Source organism: Phoenix dactylifera, unplaced genomic scaffold (assembly GCF_009389715.1).
Source record: "Phoenix dactylifera cultivar Barhee BC4 unplaced genomic scaffold, palm_55x_up_171113_PBpolish2nd_filt_p 000141F, whole genome shotgun sequence".
Lineage (NCBI taxonomy): Eukaryota > Viridiplantae > Streptophyta > Magnoliopsida > Arecales > Arecaceae > Phoenix > Phoenix dactylifera.
The window spans coordinates 608101-625113 of record NW_024067697.1 but is presented as its reverse complement, the minus strand read 5'-3'; positions in this window follow the sequence as shown (position 1 = coordinate 625113).

Sequence of the window (17013 nt, the reverse complement as noted above, 5' to 3'; positions counted from 1 at the left end):
CGACTTTTCCATTAAATAGGTCAAAAATTCAAATCCAAATCGGGCCATTTTATTAAATAGCTAACCTAACACAATCTTTAATAGGTTGAATCAAGTTAAATAAGTTAAATAATTAAGCATTGCACCTCTAATTGTAGAAGCACAATAAAACAGGCATGTCCCTAAAAATAAATAGATGGATAAATAAACTAGTTAGAAAAACAAAAAAAGGCCTCCCATCAGAGAGCAGGGAAACACGACAGCAGGGAGCGAGTGATCTGCAGTACTTCTCTGTTCTCATCAGATATCCAACTACAAGTTGGCGAGGCAAGATCACTTCGAGTCCAACACCCCTTCTCTCTTCGAGGTTAGAGAGAGGAATCCTGATGCACACCTTCAAACAATTGGCAAACGGATATCGTTCAGATTTGAATGATCCAGGAAAAGTTAGCCTTCTGAGAAGTCGGATAGGTGGAACCTTAGGCAAAAATATCAGGATGAGTGCAAGTATCTCCCATCAATAACAGAATGACCCTCGGTGAGACAGGAAATCAGCTTAGCCACCAGGTTACACCAAATTCTTCTGCCCCTCACGGACAAAACAAAATCTTTGTTGAAGGTTCTTATTATGCAAGACAAAGCTATAATACAACAATATTTTATCAAAAGCTTCCATGATACAAGCATATAAACTTCTATCTTATATAGGCAAACAATCCTCATGCAGCAGAATGCCCTATCTTTAAACGCTCAGTAAAGGATCCATTACAAGAATACTGTTTGGGGCCTTGTTCAGCCCTCATTATTAGCCCATATATCGGAGATGCTCCAACAGGCTAATTATACACCAATAGAAGTGAAATGTAGCACCTGAGCCTAACAGCATCAGCATCAAGGACCCTTGAAATTACGGGAGGGTGATGATCTATTTATAAATGACCAAGGGATAGCCTTCAAAGCTCAGAGAGGCATTTACCACTTAAAAAATCAATCACCTGGCTAACAGCCTGGTCCAATGCAGCAGTTACGGTAATCAAGTTTTGTAAGAACTCCTCTGAGGTGGGCTTCTCTCCATCAACAATGTCTGTTACAGCTTTAAGAAAGATTGCTGGGACTGACAGCAAGTCAGCCACATATGCCACTGCTGCTCCCTTAAAAAAGGAATATAGCACAGTTACCGTGTAGTTGAATTAAAGATAAGAAAGAAGCTTCTTGCAATGAAGGAATAAAACAAAAGAAAACAAGTTTCTTTTAATATGCTATCAATATATGCTTATATGATTACCTTAATAGCTTTAGAGCAGAAATATACACCAGATTTAAACTTACAAGAGGTGCACATACTTTGCCTATGCTAGCTTATAGCTTTCCATTACATTATGCATTAAAAATGACACAGACTGCTTTTCAACTGATTTCTCAGAGTAACAGAATTCATAATCATCATGACGAAACAACCATCAGAGTGATCAGGGGCAAACTTAGTAAGAAATGTAGGCTGAAATAGATTTGAGTATGTTAATCAAGTTTTGCCAATAGCTTCTATATATTGTGATGGAGATCAAAATTCATGCCATATTGCATCATAAGGCTGCAGCTAAGATATTTTATTAGATTTTATTAGTTATATTTTTTCTGTATTTTTCTTTTATTGTCTGATTATTTTAAGTTTTAGTGGGTTATGGCTGAAATTAAAAGATCTCAATGCTTATCTAGGAACCTATTGCTCTAGTGCATTACAATTCATGGTATTGTTCATGATACAGTCACCATGAACAGTAGTCGTGCCTTGTAGGGGGGCAGCTTTTTAGGAAATCTAGTATAGAGTTGAGTTAGGTTTTTGTTTTGTTAGAAAACGGGGCTCTTAGTGTTTGATGTATTCAGTTTTTATGCAGATTACAATTGAAATAATGGAGTCTTTGGCTTTTTCTGCTCTTGTGGTGCATTTCAACAATAGGGGTGCGAGGCTATCAAACCCTAGATGCGATTCCTAGGTTCCAAAGCATGTCCGGTATCATCAATTTCCTTCCCTTTATTAATTTTTTTGCGTGTTGATCCTGTAGAGACTTATTTGTTTTGCTCCCTTATCTCTTATTCATATCTTGTTGATATTTCTTTTGAGTTTCATTTCCCATAGATTTCTTGTTTTGTCATTTAAGTATCAAATTTTCTTTTAGAATATTCCAGCAAGCATGACATTTCAGTTTTTGCCAATAGCTTGTATACACTGTCATGGAGATTCAAGTTCTGCCATGTTGCACCATAGGGTTCCAGCTTATATATTTTATTAGATCTAATTTCATTATTATTTTTCTGTACGTTTCTTTTATTTTCCAGTTATTTTCAGTTTTAGCGGGTTGTTTTAAATTTAAGGGCTGAAATTAAAAGATATCAATGCTTATCTAGGAACCTAATTGCTGTAGTGCATTACTATTCATGGCATTGTTCATGCTACAATAACAATGAATAATAACCATGCCTTGTTAGGGGTGGTTTTGGGATTTTAAAATAGAGTTGAATTAGGATTCTGTTTGTTATAAAAAGGGAGTCTTAAGGTTTGATGTAATCAGCCCATGCAGATTATGAATGACATACTGAAGTCTTTGGTTTTCTTTATGCTTGTGGTGCGATTCCGATGGAGGTGCAAGGCCCAAGGCCTTCAAACCCTAAAGTGTGATTCCTACATTTCTAAGTGAATCCGGTATCTTTTCCCTTCCCTTTACTTTTAGCGATGTCTTCAAACCCTACTGCTGCATCTTCTGCATCTCCACGAGATGCAGTGTCTCCACTCCCACAACCTCCCACTCCACCTCACCCACCATTGAGAAGGAACAAAGAGGATGAGATTGAAGACATCATAGATGGGAAGATAGTTTCTACCAACAATGATGGATCTCAGAATACTTGGTCAAGTGGAGAGGATGGCCAGCTTCAGATAGCACATGGAACACAGCTAATGAGTTACAAAAGCTTAACATGGAGTTGTTTGAGAGATACTGCAGCCTCTATTCACCTTATAAGGGGCAGTTTTGGGATTTTAATATAGAGTTGATTAAGGGTTCTGTTTTGTTAGAAAAAGGGACTCTTAGGGTTTGATATAATCAGACTTTGTGCAGATTATGAATGAAATAATGGAGTCCTTGATTTTCTTTAATCTTATGGTGTGAGTCCGCAACAAAGGTGTGAGGCCTTCAAACCTTAAGTATGATTCCTAGGTTTCAGAGTGAGTCCAGTATGATCTTTTCCCTTCCCTTTATTCCTAGTCTGATCCCACAGAAACTTGTTTGGTCTTTGCCTTGTTTCTTATTCATCTCTTGTTGATCTTTTTTCCTTTTCCTTTTTCATTTTTGTTTTCTGAGTTTCACTTCGCATAGGATTACTTTGGGTCATACAAATATCAGACTTTCTTTCAGAGTATTCCAGCAAGTTCTCTATTTCAGATATTTAATTGCATAAACCATTAAAATCTCAATTTAAGCCCTAGAATCCTATCCCCTAGGTCAGACAGAAGCTATCCATTACCTATTCTCTTCAAAAATATTATCTTTCCAGGTTGAGTTTATTGAACTCAGATCGACAAATGAAATTTCACTACCTTTTAGATTTCAATCCTATCCTAAACCCTTCTAGATCCCCTTGCCTCGATAGTCCTACATCACATTGTTAACATGATAAAACATAATTGTTCACCCAACAAAAGAAAACTTGATAAAGTGCATAAGCAACAGATCACAATGCACTTTCATCACAATCCTCATTGTCATCATTGTTTTTTCTATCGTGCTGCCAGTTTTAAGGCTATCTTGGCAGCTGGTGAATTCACTTCTCTCCTGAAAAATAAAGATCAAAATAGAAAAGGACATTGAAGCAGATAATTAATTGCATAGAATCTGAGAATAGCTACCCTATAAGGTTCTTAAAGAAAGAAAAGAACCATAACCACTATTTGTACAGTTGAGACTTTTTTTCCATGCATGTGTGTGCTGAAAAGTGAAATCTAACTTGGCCAATTACCAAATACTCCTTGAAGTGAGATGCCATCCATCAAAGTTGTCTCTTTTAATGCACTTATTGATCTAACAATGTTAGTTGAAGACCTGAAATAACCATACTTTTCTAGCATTCAGTAAGAAGCATGTTGCAAAGAATCTGCATTTACCAGAAGATCTAAAATCAACAGAACTGGATAAATGCTCTCAAAGAAAGAAAGCAAAAGAAGCAAGGGAGTATCCTCAAATTTCCACTCATTCTGGAAACCAAAAATAATCAAGCTAACGCTTGAAGCTCTAACCTCAGTTAGGCCCTGTTTGGGGGAGCTTTCGGAGGCCAAAAAATACTTTCTGACCCTCCAAAAGCACTTTTAGATGAAATAGAGGTGTTTAGTAAAAATTTTAGAAAGTTGTTTTAGCTTTTCCATAAAGTTAAAAACAGCTTTTTGGGAGAAATTTCATTTTATAGCTTTCTGGTAAAGCATTTTTAGGCCCGGTCGGAAAGTTATTTTTTTGACCAAAATACCCGTGATAAAATATAATAATTACACAAAATGTGCCTTTAATAATTGTTTAACCAATTTTATCACCTAGTTAGTAAATTTGTTATATTATGAAAAATTAATTTATGCAAATAATTATAATATTTTATATCTTTATTATCGTATTATATTATAAATATAATATTATATTACATTATATCATAATACATTGATATGTTATGTTAAATAATTTAATATTATATTAAATTATTATGCTATAGTATACAATATTACATTACTATATTAAAATAATATTATATTACATTACAGTAATATTATACTAATATTATATATTTATGTATTAATACATATTATATTTTATTATGCTCTATTGTATAATACTATGCAATGTTCTTTATTTTGTCATACCAAAAGTATTTTGTTAGTTTATTTACCAAATACATGTTAAAGTAGCACGGTACTTTAGAAATATAGTTACCAAACTACAAACAGCTTTTTATAAAAGTTCTACTTCAGAAAGCTCTACATCCAAAAGCTCTACTTACAAAAGCTCTACTGCCAATAGTTCCCCCAAACGAGGCCTTAATGATCATAAGGGGAAAGCATGTCCCTCAACTCTATCAAACTACGAAGAACACCTCCCATCCCTTAGCAAAACTATCTCAAATAATGGATGCCAAAAGATTACATCATGTAACACTAAAAAAGCCTTCTCCCATATCAGTAGCAGAATGACAAATAACAAAAAAATTAAGATGATTCATCAAGGAACACTGCTAATTAATGGCCAGAATCAACCATTTCAGCGATTCCTAAAAAATAGCTATTAATGTTAAAATGCAAGATCATCCTGACTCCACACTCATATGGAACTCAGAAGTACTCCCCCATACGAGTCACTCTGGCTCAATGCTAATATGTAGCATGTGAGGTATCTTATAGAATCATGCATGTATTTTCTTTCATATTAGTCAACGAAAAAGGGTCGTCTTAACTCAATGACCTTGTACATGGCTGTTGAGTACACTCTATGCTAGATCCTAAAGCTCAGTATTTTGGACTTGGGAGAGCTGATTTGGATTCAGATCAACACTAAAGCATCAAAGATTCTCAAGTGAGAATAGAAAGCTTTCTCACAATTTCTTGTAAATGCTTGAACTTATTTTGTAAACCTTTAAAAGTTTCCTACATTCGCAAAGCAGCTTAAGAGGATGCTAACTGATGAGATCAAGAGTTCCTAGAACAGAGCAAAGGTTCATGTATCTCTGAACTCTTCTTGTTCATGATACATGCAAGAATTCACGAGGAAGTTCCATTTTCATTTCTTCCCATTTCAGAAAAGGTATATCAGAATCTTCTAACAAAGGTCCATGTATCTCTAAACTCTTCTTGTTCATGATACATTGAAGAATTCACAAGGAAGCTCCATTTTCATTTCTTCCCATTTCAGAAAAGGTGTATCAGAATCTTCCAACACCCTTATTCCTTAGTTCTTACATATTGCCTTGTCTGTGGTTGAGGTTGTGTACACTATATGCACAGGTTGGACTGTCACCCAGTGACATTAAGGGCCTGCTTGGATGCCAGGAAATTATCTGTCAATAAGATCTTTCAGGAGGGCTTTATCTTTTCACACTACGGTGAAGGGTAAGTAGTTTGAAGAGATCCGGAGCAGCTGTGATACAACTAATCCCATTTTTTTAGAATGGTTAATTCAATTTTAGAGGTGAATTACCTTATCCCTGAAACAAGGATCACTTGTGATGCCAGCCGCCCCATCTCTTTAAACCACTGCTCGCCACCATAATTTTAGTATAGAAAGCCTGTTGAGAATATCTTATTGCACATGTAAGTTCTTCTGAAATCCAAACAGGGCCTAAGATAATTCATCACAAGAAAAGAAATGAATATGAAGTTGTGCGAGTCCTCAAAAGCTCTACATACTACAACTACTAAGTTCAGTAAGCTTAACAATCCAAAATGAAACATGGACTGAAGACTAAAAGCAGAGTTCTGGCTAAAAAGATGGCTATTAGTACTAAAGGAAACATGTCTATGTTAAGCTCTAAAACACTGGTACAGAGACTTGCACTGGTATTTCATCCAGCCGATACGAGCACGGTCCCAACTCTTAGGGTGGTCCTACATTCTGATACCCATAACATGATCATTTTTTTTCATTTCTTTGAACTTTTTAAAGTTTTTTCATCTTAAATGAATTTTTAGTAAATATTTTTTATCCTTTCCATGTTTATATGGCTTTTGAGATATTTTGATCATATTTTCCAGCATTAAGGAGGCTGAAACATATCGAGGACATGCTAGATCTGTGCTCCTCTCTCTCTCTCTCTCTCTCTCTAACCACAACAAACCTGTGAAACAAATAAAGGGAAAGAATATGGCCATGAGAAGCTCTCTTTCGCTTTTTATTTTTCAAATCAGGAGACCTGGTCGGGTCACGCTCGGTATCGGCTGAACAGGCCCTGCTATCGGCCCATTCCTACCAGCTTTGACTTGGACGGACGTCCCAATCCAGTTAAGGATCGGTGTCCGACACCCTATACCAGTTCTGTTTTCCATCTAAAGGTACGGTACTGATGGTGCCATCCCATTTCAGCGGGTCTTTAAGTCTTGGTCTATGTTGAAGCCTAGAGAAATGGGATTAATAAATTATATCAACTGTTCCCTCTGATTATTAAACTTACTTGATAAACCAAAACTTATATCACAAGCAATACATATATCTTTCTTCAAAAGGCAATACAACAAACAAGTTCATAGACTTGAAGATGTGTTGAATCAAAGAGCCACCGTCAGAGATATTGATAAAGTATACCAGAGGATGGTAAAGGTACTAAGCGAAAAAGTGATTGGAAACATAGATGCAAGCTACTTACACTTGCTTACGAGCAGGGGCGGCTCAATACATTCTGGGGCCTAAGGCAAATCCATTGAACGAGGCCCTTTTTTTTAATATTTTTTTTAATAAATATAAAATACTTAAAAAAATATATAAAAATAGATAGCTATCAAGTACACTATTTTAACAAAGATACATGAATCTAACAAAGATAGACAAAAAGCCTTTTTTATTTAATATAATTCTTGAATGGAAGCACATAAAAGTAATTATACTAAATGAAGGGCCATGAAACTGATTAAATAACTGAGATAATGCTTGGCAATACTGTTTACCATGTCAAGCAAGAGCCAAATAGGAAAAGATCATCCCATGGCACTTCATAGTCAAGGTAAAGAAAAGAATTTTTCCATAAATGAACCTCTTTATAAGAGAAAGTAGGGTCATTATGGGAAATTCACCCCATCCCACCATCTCCCCTTCAAGTAAGTACCCAAGCGGCAACTGCAACATCATAGCACAGCAGCCATTAAACCCCCTCCCTCCTTTTCTCTCTCTACCACCCAAGAGGGGAGAAGAAACCGAGAGGAGAAAACTAAAAGAATCTCCACCCTCGAAGAAGTCCATCTCCAATCCCCCTATCTTTCTTCCGGATGGCCCAGCTGGATCAGGAGTAATGTGAGGGAAGGAAAACCAAGACCAAAACCAAAAAAGAGAAGGGATGAAAGATAAGAGTGGCTTCAGGCGTCTATCAAGCCAACCAAATCCCTCCTCTCTCTCTGGCTCTCCCCACCCAAAACAAAACTACTGTCCCCAACATCCCAAATTGCCCCTCTGCAGGCCAGGAAACTCTCCACCTCCTTTCCATCAAGGGAGAAGACTCGTAGCCAGCCCCAGATCGGGGCCTTTGCTTCCTTTTGGTCAGCCTCCCGGGGGCCTTGCATTAGCCCGGGGCCTTAGGCGACCGCCTCAGTCGCCTAGGGCCCGGGCCGGCCCTGCTTACGAGTAAAGTAGTCAAAAAAAGATCTAGAAAGAACTTGTTACTCAGAGTCAAACTATCACTCCATGACCAGACGACAGTTTCTGAGTCTGAACTTGAAGGCTACCAGCATCAATGCAGCTATCCAGCCCACCGGCTTCTAAACCCCTGACTATTATCTAAAAAAGATAACCTTGACTAAACAAATTGTCTATATCATGATCCTTATTCTCCTTCCTCCCTAATTGACATTCTTCTAGAGGGAATAATACAAGTTATCTGCTAACTCTTGTAAGTGCCTCTGAAAAATTTGCTTTGTGTCAATATTCAATAAGGGGTAGGGACAGGTGTTTGATGAAAAGGTTACCTCCATATCTTTGATTGTAGCATCATTTGCCAGAATTGATGCTTCATCCTGCGGCGACATATCCAAGGAGTCACCGGTAGACAATTTTCCCACCTGTTGCAAAAGTGCAAGCATTCACCAGTTCATCTAAACTCAAAAAAAAAAAATGTTAAGAAGAATATCCCAGTAAATAAACAAGGAGAAGTCTTATAATAAGATGGTTTATGGAAAAAAACAGGAAAACAAGTCAACATAATTTTCCTCTGCCATTTAGTTACTGTAATAGTTTATACACCTAAACTATGAGGAAGATGAAGAATTACATTGAAATGGCCATTCATTTTGACCAAAGGCTAATGTAAACATTCTTTGGTACTCATCTATTAAGCATCATGATGATGGAACAAAAAGTTCCCAGAAATGAAGGAAAATTAATACTCATAAACCACGTGAGCTAGTTGAAGTGTTAAAACAAATTAATCCGAACTTCCAGTGACATTCCTACCTCTATTCTGGTCTGTATTATTAGCAAAAGGATATAAATTGAGATCTATGTACTTGATCAAAATGTGGTAACAGGTAACCACCTTCAAGTTAAGTTCTTTTAGAAGATTAGGAGTAGAGAACGTTCGCCGAGCTCCAATTCCATACATATCAAAAACCTGCATAGGTATAAAAATTAGGTAAGATATTATGTATAGTGAATTATATTAAAAAAGACTATTTTGATATGTGACTATATAAATCAAGAGAAACTTCCCCACCCACCACACAATGGCTTGATCAGTAAAATGAAACAAAGTGATTGCCTTAAAGTGAGAAAATTGAAACTTAAACATATCACTAATATTCCAAGCAACCAATGGCATAACAGTGAAGATGCAAAGCTGTGGAAACAGTCTTTTCTATGATTGATGTAAACATCCTTTCTGTTATGACAACAAAACTTGATGGAAACATATATGTGTGCATCCCATGCAAGAACAGATAATCATGCGCATGCATAAGCACCAAGCATGCAAACACTTACACATGCAAGCTTGGGCTGTCGGCATCAACAACCGGCCATAAAGATAGGTTCATTCTTCATGGAGACTTCATGACATAAAGTTGTATTTCATAGTTGACAACCCCAATTCAATGGGAAAAGGCTTGGAAGATGATTGCTGAATGGTAATATATCCTGAATTTGGACTCTATATTAGGGAAATATTTTATCTAATAATCTTCTTCGTAATTTAATCCTTGGTCATTTTTTGCATATTGCTAAATCAGCTATTCTCGACAAGAGAATCCAGTCTATAACTTCTACCTAAACATCCCTGTATCATATGCAGCATGGTGATAGCAAGATTAATATCAGAAACCATGACCATCTTCTAGGATGTAATAGCCACAATGGAGACACATTCCTTTGGTTTTTGGTCCTCACCAACTTTTGTCTTGATGGAACTAGACTAAGTGAGTTTAAGAGTCTAAATATTAATCAGGTTTATCTATATAAACAGTATTTTCAATATAAAATAGTTCTATAAAGGTTATTCAATTAAAAAAAAAAAAAGTGCTCCTTCTGGGTTATATGTATACATGAATAAGGGATGATAGCTATAAAATTCAACTTTTAAAATGTTTTCTTGAACCAGAAACAATGGTTGGAGAAAAGGTGGAGGACTCCTTTTGGCATCAAATTTCGTGTGATCAGCTCGGCATTTCGGCAAACACCTGCTAACCTCCGTTGATGGGGGCCCGAAAAGGAAAGGGGGCTACCGGGGCAGAGGCGGGTGGCGGTCGAGATGTCCAGGCTGGGAAGCAACCAATGGGAGGCGAGGCCAGAACGCCACCGAGGGTTGTTGAGACCGCTCCGCGGTGGGCGGATGTTGCTCAGGCTCCTCCTTGTGCACCGTCATGGACCTCCCATCGGATCACTAAGGAGGAACTCGAGACGTTGCAGAGGTGCTTCACCGACGCCCAGGTGTTGCCGGCGGAGGCAGTGAGGGAGGCCAAAGTGAGTGGGCATCAACGTCTCTGATTACGCGGAGCTTGGGGCGATGGGTTCCTCCGGAGTGGGTGGCTTGGGAACTGAGGGCCAGAAGGAAGTTGGAATACGAGGTTGAAGTGCTCCCCATGGCAGCGGATCTCCTCACCGTGCGATTCCAATGCCAGGAGGACTGTGACGCAGTGCTTGGTGGCGGACCATGGATGGTGGCGAGTCAGTTAATGGCCATGGAGGCATGGAAGGAGGATTTCATCCCAGGGCTACACACGGTCAGCCGGACGGCGGTCTGGATCCGGCTATCGGGTCTGCCGGCGGAATACTGGAAACTGGGGCTCATCGTGAGCATCGCGGCCAAGGCCGGTCGTCCGATGGGCGTCAACGAATGCACCTCTGAACGGCGCAGGCTGGGTTACGCCCGAGCGAGGGTCAAGATCAACGCGCTCGACCCTCTGCGGCCGAGGACCTTCGTCCAGGTGGAGGAGCGGCGCTTCTAGCAATCCTTTGTGTACGAGTCTGCTAGCTCTCTGCTATTCGTGCAGCCGACTGGGTCACTTGGAGGGCGGCTGTCAGCAGCCTTGGCCGGAGCTGGAGCTGAGGGAGGAGGTGGGCGTCGGGCCAGCCCCCGACGGTCCGAAACGCCCAGAGGTCAGGCGGGAGGTGGAGAGCAGGGTAACCGGCCGGTATACAGTCCCTAGATGGTTACTAATTGCATCCAGCTGCCAAGGGCATAGGGTGGAGGGCCGAAACCGGGGAAGAAGACAGCCCCCCTCCCGAGCCAACCATGAAACCGGACACTGCCCGGCCGGGACCGAGCTCCCCTGAAGTGCGGCCGAGTTCCCCCGAGGTGTCGACGTCGCTGGAGACCGAGCGGAGGAAATCGAAGAGGGTGGCCCAGAGGAACTCGCCGGAGAAGCACACTACTGGCGACGAGTCAGGATCGGCCGAGGTGGCAGCGAGTCCAACCATGGCCGTCTTGGGACCAAGCCCGAGTCGACCGAGTGCATCAAACGCGGTGACCCAGGCCGAGGGGTAAGAGAGATGGGCTGGGCCATACAAAAGGAGCCCGACTTCCTAAAGGTGGCCGTCTCGTCAGGCCCAAGCCCACGCAAATGGGCCAAAAGCCCAGTACGAACCAAGAGCACCCAGAAAGCCCAGCCATCCAACAGGCCTAGAAGTACTGGCAGAGCCTGCAGGGGCCCCTCCCTCCTGGGCCGAGCGCACGAGTCAGGGGCCCAACTGCGATCCACCTGATCAGTGGGCCAGAGAGCAACTCGCTAGGCCCGCAAAGACCCTCCAGCCTAGGACCGGGTGGACCGGGTGCACAAACGGGGTTCTCCGGCACAAACGGGGTTCCTCGAGGCTGGTAACGGCGACAGCGGAATCGAAGTCCTCCGGCGGTATGCAGGGATGTCGGCCCATCAACGATCTAGGAGGAAGCCTGCGGTGGGGTCGGCAGATGGCAAGGTGAGGCACGTGGACCCCACACAGGTTGCGAGCATGCCGGATGGCGTCGACCATTGAAGGTGCCCCATGGCCGGAGACACCTCGAACGCTGAATATGGCTTAGGGGCGGCGGCGGAGGGGTTGGCTCATAGTGTGCTGGTCGTGCCACTACTTACCGACAGGAGGGGGAGGCTAGTGGTGTGATGGTGACGGAGGAGGAATCGGCCATGGCGGTTGTGGGTGGTAGACTGAGGTTGGCCGAGTCAGCTGAGGCTGGGCAGGCCCATGAGGTGGTTCTGCAGACCCTGCAACGGGCCTTGATGGAGCCCAGTCGGGGGAAGGGCCTAATGGTAGACAATAAGGGTGGCATGGAGGGTTGTGGGCCGGGGGACAGTGGCCCACAATTATCACTAGTTGTTTTCAAATGAAGCTCCTTTTCTGAAACTGTCGGGAGGCCGGAAAGTCGTCCTTCAGACCAGCATTCAAAAGGTTGATTCAACTGCATGATCCTGAGGTGTGCGTGTTATTTGAGACCCGCCTATCTAGAGGTGGTCTCCAATGCACATGGCGGGCGATTCTCGGGACCTGGGGGTTCTATGCGGTAAAGTCCCAGGAGTTGTCTAGCGGCATCATAGCTTTGTGGAGACTAGGGTCATGCAACCTCGACGTCTTCCACAACTACAATCAACAGGTCACCTTAGTTGTTTCTGAGGGTACTGAACCACCATGGGTGCTGTCAGTGGTGTATGCTAGCATAGACTATAGAGAGAGGAGGATGGTGTGGGAAGAGATGACCAGGTTGGTCCAACAGGGATACCCAACCTTGGTGGCAGGGGATTTCAACTACATCGACGGTCTTGAGGAGAAGTGCGGCAGGAAGGCCTTCACCAACAAAATTGAGGTGAGGGAGTTCCAAGATTTTCTTCTTGGGAGTGGGATGGTTGATCTGGGCTATTCCGGTTCGAGGTTCACCTGGTGCAACAATAGGGCCGGCCGAGCTCGTGTTTGGGAGAGGATCGACCGAGCATTTGCTACATCAAACTGGGTGCAGCGATTCCCAAATTTTTGGGTGTGCCACCTGCCACGAATCGCGTTAGACCATAGACCCATCCTGGTGAGTACTACCCTTGTCGTGCATCAGTCCTTTTCGCTTTGAGAAGATCTGGTTGTCCTATCCACGCACATGGGAGGTGATTCGAAAGGTATGGAAGCGGCCTATGCGAGGTAATCCTATGTATAGGGTGACGCAGAAGCTCACTATAGCCAGGCACAATCTAAGTAGGTGGAACCGGAAGGAGGTGGGTAATTTCTTCAGGAGGGTGGAGGAGACAGAGGCCATGATTGCACAACTGCAGACCCTAGAGGAATAGCAGGGGGGTCTGACGAAGGAGCAGGAGCTGAGGCAGCTGACCACACACCACTCTCTCCTCAGACAGCAGGTCTTGTGGAGGCAGAAGTTCAGTATCCAGTGAATTACTGACGGAGACCGAAACACGAGATTCTTCCACCAGTCGACTATCATCAGGAGGCAGCGGAATAGGATCAGCAGGATCAGGGATGAGGGTGGTCAGATGACAGAGGAGCCGGAGGTCATCAGTCGGGTGTTGGAGTAGTTCTTTTGCTCCAGGTGGACCGAGCAGAGTAGTACAACAAGAGGTGGGTTTGGACCAGCCCCTGGGGTGACTATCTTCGGAGAGGAGAATGCAGCCCTAATCAGCCCGGTATCGGCAATGGAGGTCCGGGAGGCCCTATAGTCTTTGGGCGTAATCTAGATAATTTCTATACGTGCTATGGGTGAGGTATCGCTCTGGAAGGAGTCATCTACCTGATACTGCGAATGTGAAGCGACCCAACTAAATATGTCAGTAGCAAATTCTAACCCATAAGGTGCTTCAAGCTGTGTAGGATAGTAGCCACTTGCAGATGACGTGTTTGAAGCACTATATCCATAAGAAAACTAGCCAGCACCATATCCATAGGATTCCGTATAGGATTCTGAACCTAATACGTTAAGGGAACCTATCCCATGTGTAATATTATATGCAGCAGCCTCATATCCCCCACTAATTCGAGGACATCGTCTCCTATATGCAATTGTATTCTCACGGTCTCTCGATTGTGCATCATGGTCCCTATTCTACATGGCGAGTGAACTAGGATTCTCTAGTGAATCGAATCCCATCCTAGGATTGTGAGCCATATGCGGTGGTATGACCACCAGATGCATCATCACTACTACTATGCGACCATGAGCATGAGGGCTCCTTGGTACCTGAATCTAACTCTACTTTCTCCAACAGGGCCTTGTCTTTGCTTTTCTTCTCCGCTGCTTTTTTTCTATCCTACCTCATTTTGACTGGCTCCGCTACGATGATCAACCATGCCCTCTTGTCTAGCTGGATCAGATAGCATGGTAGCCTCGTTCGAGCATCCCTCAAACAAATCACTAAGAGGATGTCTCGAACATAAAATCATCTGATGATCTGATCTCGACTGATCCCTCTGCCTGATTTGTTGGATGTGAGCATGGGATGTTATGTTCTGCCCATTGCTCCGCATCCTAGCATAGGATGTTACATTCTGCTGGATTCATCATGATACTCCTTGTTAAGCACAGCTTCTCGTTCACTGAAGCTGTGGAAACCCTTCCTAAATAATTGTTGTGCAAAAGAGAGCTCGCAATGTTATAATATATTAAATAAATTTAAAATCATGGAAAACATACTCCATCTAAATTGACTAACCTCCTCAAGATACTGTGCTACAACATTTGGATCAGGCTCTATCTGCGCAGGGTGGACAAAAGTTCGTTGTCCACTACAATACCAAGGACGCTGTATTGGAACTTCGGGTTCTAAGTTGAAAGCTACCAATACAATTTTCAATTATTTTAGTACGACATGACAATCTAGAAGACTAGACAATGAACAACTATTTTAATGCATATTCTTACCTACTAGATGCAGCTCCCTATCCATCTAATAGTCCCATCTCTACTTAATGATATCTATGCACTCATGAGCATTCACTAGATAGATCTACGTGATCTGCTCCTTAACAACCATCATATGATAAAGAAAGCCCATCTGCAGGTACCTCTCACGGTCCACAGCCCGAAGCACAGCACATAAAGGCTTGATAGCCTTCACAACCCTCTCGGCCTGCATCCAGAACTATTGGCTTGTCACCACTCCCTCCATGTAGCTCCCCTCATTATCGATCCTTGCATATCTATTGTCCTGCCACTCAGCACTACAAATATCTGGCACAGACCTATTTTCCTCTCAAGAAGGCTATCAAGTGCAATATAATTTATCGTGAATCGTATAACACCTGGCCTCAATATTTCTCCCGTAGTGAACTTCCTCATCGAAGCTAGGACCCATGTGTGATTGTAGATGAGTTTGGTGATAGACTGTGCTATCTCCACAACCTTCCTGATCCTGCGAATCTTTCCGACATCCATCAGCATAAGGTCAATGTGGTGTGTAGCACATAATATCCAAAAAATAAAGGGGCTGCCTCTCCATCAATAACTCACCAGCAGCCTTATACTGTAGCCCATTATTGGTGACCACATGCAGGACGTTCTGCTCTCCCACGTGATCTATCACATCATCAGTTTTAGAATGTACTATGCATCGTGTTCATTATCTAATGCATCAATTGACTTGTGGAAGGTCTTCATATCACAATAAGTCAGAAAGTTTATGATGCATCGCCTGCTGATCCATCCATCACACACCGCTGTCAATCCATAGGTGCCTGCTTGCTTTGATATAAAGCTATCCAATGCTTAAGCATCTCTTTGTTGTTGTCCAAGAGCTCACCATAAGTATCTTTCGGCCCTGGAGGATCCACACCCTATTATGCTCTTTGTATCAAGGCAATGGCAGACCGGTAGTATGTGTTGCCTACCGCGTTCATTGGAATGTGGCTAAAGTAGAACTAGGATGTGATAGCTCTCCACATATTGTTCTTCTTATCCTTCAACATAGTATCAATCCTCTGCTATTTTGCATCTCTGCTGGAAAAGGCATGTAGATCATGACCGTAGATAGTGGCCCCTGGAGGTGTCTCTAGAGGACTTCTTGCAGCTGCTGCCGAACGCCCCCAACATAGATGCCATGCCCCTTCGATCTCAATTGATGGCCTTTCTGACTAAGGAGGCCTTCCTGAACTCTAGCTCCGACCTGCTGGCACCCAAACTAGAGCCCAACTCATACTATGAGGGCTCAAACTAGAGGTGATCAAAACCCGGGCCGGGCCGGGCTCGGGCCGGGCTCTACAGCAGAAATTAGGCCCAATGGCTGTGCCCAGACCCGGCCCGGCCCGACTGTCGGGCTTAAATTTTTGTCCAGGCCCGACCCAACCTTATAAATCTGGTCCCAGGCCCGACCCGACAGGCCCGACCCGACCGGCCCGACCGGCCCGACAGGCCCGACCTGACAGGCCTGACCCGACAGGCCCGATTTTTTTTTTTGGAATCTAGAAATGGGCAAAAATGGCCCAACAGCTTAATGGGCTCTCTAAATTGGTTAATTGGTTAATGTTAAGGATATAACGAGCCTATTTTAAATAGATAGTGTTGGTGGTGGTTTCAAACTTTGGAATTTGGATATATCTACAAACATTAAAAAAGAAAAAATTTGCAGCTTCAAGCCAATAGTGTTGTCCAGCTGAAAATTACAACCTAACAATAAAAACTGCAAACTTAGACAAAATACAAATTACATTGTCCCATTAACATTATAACAAACATGCATCTTTGTGCATTCAAAAGTTCATAAAAGTTCATAATTCTTGAAGCCACTTCCATAATAGAAAATTGTAGAACATCCTTGCATCTTCTAACTCTCAAAACCTACAAACACAAAATTGAAACATTAGCAATTGTTGATTGAACATGAATAATTAT